Source organism: Salvelinus namaycush, chromosome 5 (assembly GCF_016432855.1).
Source record: "Salvelinus namaycush isolate Seneca chromosome 5, SaNama_1.0, whole genome shotgun sequence".
Taxonomy (NCBI): Eukaryota; Metazoa; Chordata; class Actinopteri; order Salmoniformes; family Salmonidae; genus Salvelinus; species Salvelinus namaycush.
Window position 1 is genome coordinate 35,054,759 of NC_052311.1, and position 7,317 is coordinate 35,062,075.

Sequence of the window (7,317 nt, forward strand, 5' to 3'; positions counted from 1 at the left end):
CACATAAGAAGTAGCCCATTTCACTGTTCTGACAATCTATGTTTGAGGCTTTACTGAGCCGGAAAACTCCTCTCTTTCACAAGAGGCCAAGCACTTCCCCAGTGATTCTCCAGATCAACTATGAAGACATTGAGCATCTCTAGTCAGAACAGGCCTTGCAAAAACCTTTTCCCCCAGGCACATTTTCTGGCTGGCAACCGCATTGCCTTCATTCTTGTTTTCCTTACAAATAATAACTTTGGACATGTGTGCATTCATATCAAAGTAAGTGCCTTATTTCCTGTATATTGTGCTGTTGTTTCTATTGTAGCATACCGTATGTATAGTGCCTTTGTAAAGTATTCAGACCCCTTGACTTTTACCATATTTTGTTATGTTACATCCTTATTCTGAAATTGATTAAATTGTTTTTTTCCCCCTCATCAAACTACACACAATACCCCATAATTACAAAGCAAATACAGGTTTTTAGAAATCTTTGCAAATGTAAAAAAAATGTCAAACTGAAGAATACCATTTACATAAGTATTCAGACCCTACTCATTATTTTGTTGAAGCACCTTTGGCAGCAATTACAGCCTTGAGTCTTCTTGGGTATGACGCAACAAGCTTGGCACACCTGTATCTGGAAAGTTTCTACCATTCTTCTCTGCAGATCCTCTCAAGCTCTGTCAGGTTGGATGGGGAGCGTTGCTACACAGCTATTTTCAGGTCTCTCCAGAGATGTTCGATTGGGTTCAAGTCCGGGCTCTGGCTGGGCCACTCAAGGATATTCAGAGACTTGTCCTGAAGCCACTCCTGCGTTGTCTTGGCTGTGTGCTTAGGGTTATTGTCCTGTTGGAAGGTGAACCTTCACCCCAGTCTGAGGTCCTGAGCGCTCAGGAGCAGGTTTTCTTCAAGGATCTCTCTGTACTTTGCTCCGTTCATCTTTGCTTCGATCCTGATTAGTCTCCCAGTCCCTGCCGCTGAAAAACATCCCCACAGCACGATGCTGCCACCACCAAATTTCACCGTAGGGATGGTGCCAGGTTTCCCCCAGACGTGACGCTTGGGATTCCGGCCAAGGAGTTGAATCTTGGTTTCATCAGACCAAAGAATCTTGTTTCTCATAGTCTGAGAGTCTTTACAGGCCTTTTGGCGAACACCAAGCGAGCTGTCGTGCCTTTTACTGAGGAATGGCTTCCGTCTGGCCGCTCTGCCATAAATTCCTGATTGGTGGAGAGCTGCAGAGATGGTTGTCCTTCTGGAAGGTTCTCCCATCTCCACAGAGGAACTCTAGAGCTCTGTCAGCGTGTCCATCGGGTTCCTGGTCACCTCCCTGACCAAGGCCCTTCTCCCCCGATTATTCAGTTTGGCCGGGCGGCCAGCTCTAGGAAGAGTCTTGGTGGTTCCAAATTTAAGAATGATGGAGTCCACTGTGTTCTTTGAGACCTTCAAGGCTGCAGAAATGTTTTGGTAACCTTCCCCAGATCGGTGTCTCGACACATCCTGTCTCGGAGCTCTACAGACAATTCCTTTGACATCATGACTTGGTTTTCGCTCTGACATGCACTGTCAACTGTGGTACCTTATATAGACAGGTGTGTGCATTTCCAAATCATGTCCAATCAATTGAATTTACCACAGGTGCTCTCCAATCAAGTTGTAGAAACATCTCAAGGATGCTCAATGGAAACAGGATGCATGTGAGCTCAATTTAGAGTCTCATAGCAAAGGGTCTGAATAGTTACGTAAATAAGGTATTTCAATTTAATACATTTGCAAAAAATTCAAAAAACCTGTTTTCACTTTGTCGTTATGGGGTGTTGTGTGTAGATTGCTGAGTTTTTTTTTTAATATATCCATTTTACAGTAAGGCTATAACGTAACAAAATGTGGAAAAAGTCAAGGGGTCCGAAGACACTGTATGTCTGGAGCATAATGTATTTACTGTTTTATTCACATGTTTTCAATTACTGGTGACAAATCATGCATTTCGATTCTTACATAGATTGTAATGGACACATATTATGTGTGTAGAATCCTTTTTTGAAGGTTTTACTGATTATGATGAGCTAATGCTAAGCTATTTGATAGTTATGTGTGGTGCCATGTTTGTTGACATCATACAATGCATTCTGGTTGTCACGTAAGCGTCTGTCAGACCAAATATGTTATTAAAAATGAGATAAATGGATAGTTCACTCGATTGACTTATGGTGCTTTCAAGGCAACTGGGAACTCAGAAAAATACGAGGTCAAATCGTGATGTCATTGATCTTCAGGTCGGAAATTCGGAGCTCTAGAAAGCTTAAAAAAATATTTTTCCCAGTCGGAGCAAAATTTTTTCTGAGTTCCGTGTTGTTTTGAATTCACTGAAGTTGGAAGTCTGAGATTTCCGAGTTCCCAGTTGTTTTGAACGCGGCGTCTGATTGTAACGATGTTACTTCTGGGTTGCCAGCTCAGACCCTTCTTTCCAGGGGTTTTATTTTAATTTTATTAAGTTTTATTAAACTTCTCCTGTGTTTGCCCTCCATTTATTGATAAAACTCCCAACATAATAATATTTCCTGCCTCATATCCCACCCACGATACCTTCCCCCATTTCTACCCATCATGGACTTGTAAACCCCCCCCCCCCCACAAATGAAATGAATGAAGGTTATGTATGTAACCACGGTTATGTGAGCTATTGGATCACTGCAATATGGTATCCTTCCGCGCGGCAGGATACATTCCGAATAAGAATTTCAGATTAGTCCCGTGGACCGTCTAGTGCTGCGGCTGACCCCCTTAAATAGCTGCCGCCACACTACTTCCGCCTCGTGTCCTTTGCGAGGCACCCATAGATCACAGACAAAGAGGATTGGAGTGATCAAATAGCTCACATAACCGTGGTTACATACGGACATAACACTCCAATATCTTATCACAATACCAGATGAATCGGTGAACTAGGTAAGGGCCAGACAGAGAGCAAAGTCCCGTGGGACTGAGCTCAGGACAGTCATAGTTGCTATGTCCCTCCGTCCCCACTCAGGGAAGCGGAGGCAACACCCAGCACATTGGCGGGGGCAACAATGACTTGATGGTACCTTGATAGAAAAAGGCAGACGCGCAAATGTCATTGAGTGGAACTCCTCGGAGCAGTGCCCACAATGTAGCTACTCCTCTAGTAGAATGCGCTACTACAGCAGACGGCAGAGGCCGACTGGCCAGCCGCTATGCTGTAGTAATAGTGTCCACAATCCAATGTGAGAGTCTTTGCATCGATAGGCTCTGGCCCAGAACTCTTTCACCATAGCAAATGAATAGCCAATCAGAATGTTGTAATTTCTGTGTCTGTGTAATGTAAGTGTCCAAGGCCCTAACTCCGGCAGAGCACACTTGGGGGGGAAAAACACCCAGCTCACCCGCGGCCGCAGGAGGAACATATGTGGACAAATGTAAGGGCCGGTTCACATGACCTTCTGCAAGATTGAGAGGTTAAGACGAAGGGTGACACTCCTCTTATCTGGACCCATTCTACTCACTGATAAGGTATGAAGTTCACTCACCCACTTAGTGAAGGTAATAGCCAACAGGAATGCCACCTTCATGGATAGGTGCTTCAAAGTCAGGATAGGCGCCCCCCAGCCTGAAGAGAAGGTTGGGCCTCAGGGTCAGCTGCCATGGGGTCCCCGAGATGAGAGACAGAAAGCTGACAATGGTGGTCTTGGCCAGCATGGAGCTATCAAGAGCAGCTGGTGGCCAATCAAGATGAACCTGATAAAGCTTTCGTAATGCCTGTGTTTGTGAAAAGTGTCTATCTGGGCACAACACACTGGTGGAAGCCCTTAGTTCACCCTTAACAGTGAGAGGGGCGTGTGTGGACAACTGTAATGGCCAGTTAACGTGGCTATCAGACAGAACCCCTGGCCAGCATGAAGGGTTTGGATGTAGGTTGACACTCCTTCATCTGAAATCATTATGAAACATTCAGTCAACCAGGGCATCAACACTAGAAGACCCTGAGACATTTGAGACACCCGAAATATAGTAGTGGCCAGCATCGGAACTGGAGTTCGTAGCTTTCCAACACTGTATTCAGTGCCCATGGGGACTCCACTTGCCTCTCTCAGTTTTTGCCTGTGGGCCTGTGAGAAGCTGCCAATGCCAGTGGCAAGCACATCAGAATGACTGCAGAGTGCCACCCTTCTTAGACGCAGTCCACTGCCAGTGGGCAGGGATACCTCACATTTCTCAAGATCGAAAAGCTATACTGGAAATGGTAGTTTATTTCTGTGGGAAGAAGAGATGGGTACTGTCGGAACTAAAAGCACAAGCATTTCGCGACACCCGCAATAAAATCTGCTAAACACGTTAATGTGAAAAAAACACCAGTGTAATCTCACTATGGTTGTGCTAACACAAACTCAGCCCAATACTGGAAAATGAAGCCAACAGTGTAATACTACTGTGTCAATAGTATACACTGTGCAATACTGTACAGTAGTAATGAATGGGAGCTACAGTATCAGCCTTAGTCTCATACACTATCTGAAGGAGAGGATGAGAATGGTTGTATATTCTCCTTGTGGAAAATAAGCCAACAGTGTAATATACTATGTCTATAGTAAACACTGCGCAATACTGTATAATAGTAAAGATCATTACAGACCTACAGTATCAGCCTTGGTCTCATACACTATCTGAATGAAGGAGGAGACATGAATGGCTGTAGTTTTACCTTGTGTAAAAATTATTAAGCCAACAGTGTAAACTGCCTGACTGTGAAGAGGCAGTGCATTCTACCTCACACATGTTTATAGCTTATTTCTTGCTTTATACGTGTGGGTCGGCTATAACTCACGCCCCGTTTATAGCTTATCTCTTGCTATATACAGTTAAAGTCAAACGTTTACATACACTTAGGTTGGAGTCATTAAAACTCGTTTTTCAACCACTCCCCTAATTTCTTGTTGACAAACTATAGTTTTGGCAAATCGGTTAGGACATCTACTTTGTGCATGACACAAGTAATTTTTCTAACAATTGTTTACAGACAGACAATTTCACTTAGAAATCACTGTATCACAATTCCAGTGGGTCAGAAGTTTACATACACTAAGTTGACTGTGCCTTTAAACAGCTTGGAAAATTCCAGAAAATTATGTCATGGCTTTAGAAGCTTCTGATAGGCTAATTGACATGATTTCAGTCAATTGGAGGTGTACCTGTGGATGTATTTCAAGGCATACCTTTAAACTCAGTGCCTCTTTGCTTGACATCATGGGAAAATCAAAAGAAATCAGCCAAGACCTCAGAAAAAAATTGTAGACCTCCACAAGTCTGGTTGATCCTTGGGAGCAATTTCCAAACGGCTGAAGGTACCATGTTCATCTGTACAATTCAATTAAACTACTCGGTCTGCAACCCAGAATTTGTAAGATACTGGTTGAATGAAACAGACGGAGGCCCAGCTATGATAGTCAAAATGTTTATTCACGAGCGCGCTAGTTCGTTGTACAAAACCATTCATTTTATACTAGCTCCTTACGCACATACTTTTGCACACAAACAGAATTCATACGCACATACTGTATCAATACCCAGCCGACAAAGATTAGGGACCGTGAGAAGCACTCCCTGTCCTCCCTCAAATCTCTCAGTGGCCCCTAGCCAAGGTCGGCACCGAATCTTGCTCAGACAGTCTGTGTTTAAGATACTATAGAGACATATTGTACAGATATATTGTTTTACCCTAATTCTGACTAAAACTACACACATAATTTATTATAATTTTACTGACTAAGACTACACACATCATTAATAATAATTTGATGATTCTAATGTATTTAATTGATGATTCTAATCAATTACATACACTTATATAGTTTCAGGATGGAATATTCTAATCACTCATTTAAACATATCAATTCCATCAACAGTATAAACACCATGGGACCACGCAGCCGTCTTACCGCTCAGATAGGAGACGCATTCTGTCTCCTAGAGATTAATTTACTGTGGTGCGAAAAGTGCAAATCAATCCCAGAACAACAGCAAAGGACCTTGTGAAGATGCTGGAGGAAACAGGCACAAAAGTATCTATATCCACAGTAAAACGAGTCCTATATCGACATAACCTGAAAGGCCGCTCAGCAAGGAAGAAGCCACTGCTCCAAAACTGCCATAAAAAAGCCAGACTACAGTTTGCAACTGCACATGAAGACAAAGATCGTACCTTTTGGAGAAATGTCCTCTGGTTTGATGAAACAAAAATAGAACTGTTTAGCCATAATGACCATCGTCATGTTTGGAGGAAAAAGCGGGAGGCTTGCAAGCCGAAGAACACTATCCCATCCGTGAAGCACGGGGGAGGCAGCATCATGTTGTGGGGGTGCTTTGCTACAGGAGGGACTGGTGCAGTTCACAAAATAGATGGCATCATGAGGTAGGAAAATTATGTGGATACATTGAAGCAACATCTCAAGACATCAGTCAGGAATTTAAAGCTTGGTCGCAAATGGGTCTTCCAAATGGCCAATAACACCAAGCATACTTCCAAAGTTGTGGCAAAATGGATTAAGGATAACAAAGTCAAGGTATTGGATTGGCCATCACAAAGCCCTGATCTCAATGCCATAGAAAAATTGTGGGCAGAACTGAAAAAGCGTGTGCGAGCAAGGAGGCCTACAAACCTGACTCAGCTACACCAGCTCTATCAGGATTAATGGGCCACAATTCACCCAACTTATTGTGGGAAGCTTGTGGAAGGCTACCCGAAACGTTTTACCCAAGTTAAACAATATAAAGGCAATGCTACTGTCACGCCCTGACCGCAGAGAGCTGTTTATGTCTCTATTTTGGTTTGGTCAGGGTGTGATTTGGGTGGGCATTCTATGTTCATTTTCTATGTTTTGTATTTCTTTGTGTTTGGCCGGGTGTGGTTCTCAATCAGAGGCAGCTGTCTATCGTTGTCTCTGATTGAGAACCATACTTAGGTACCTTTTTCCCACATGGTTTTTGTGGGTAGTATTTTCTGTTTAGTGTTTTGTACCTTACAGGACTGTTTCGGTTTCATTTATTCTCTTGTTATTTTGTTATAGTGTTCTGTTCTAATAAAAAAGCATGAACACTTACCACGCTGCGCTTTGGTCCGACTACTCTTCTTCAGACGACGGAAACCGTTACAGCTATCAAATACTAATTGAGTGTATGTAAACTTCTGACCCACTGGGAATGTAATGAAAGAAATAAAAGCTGAATTAAATCATTCTCTCTACTATTATTCTGACAATTCACATTCTTAAAATAAAGTGGTGATCCTAACTGACCAAAGACAGGGAATTTTTA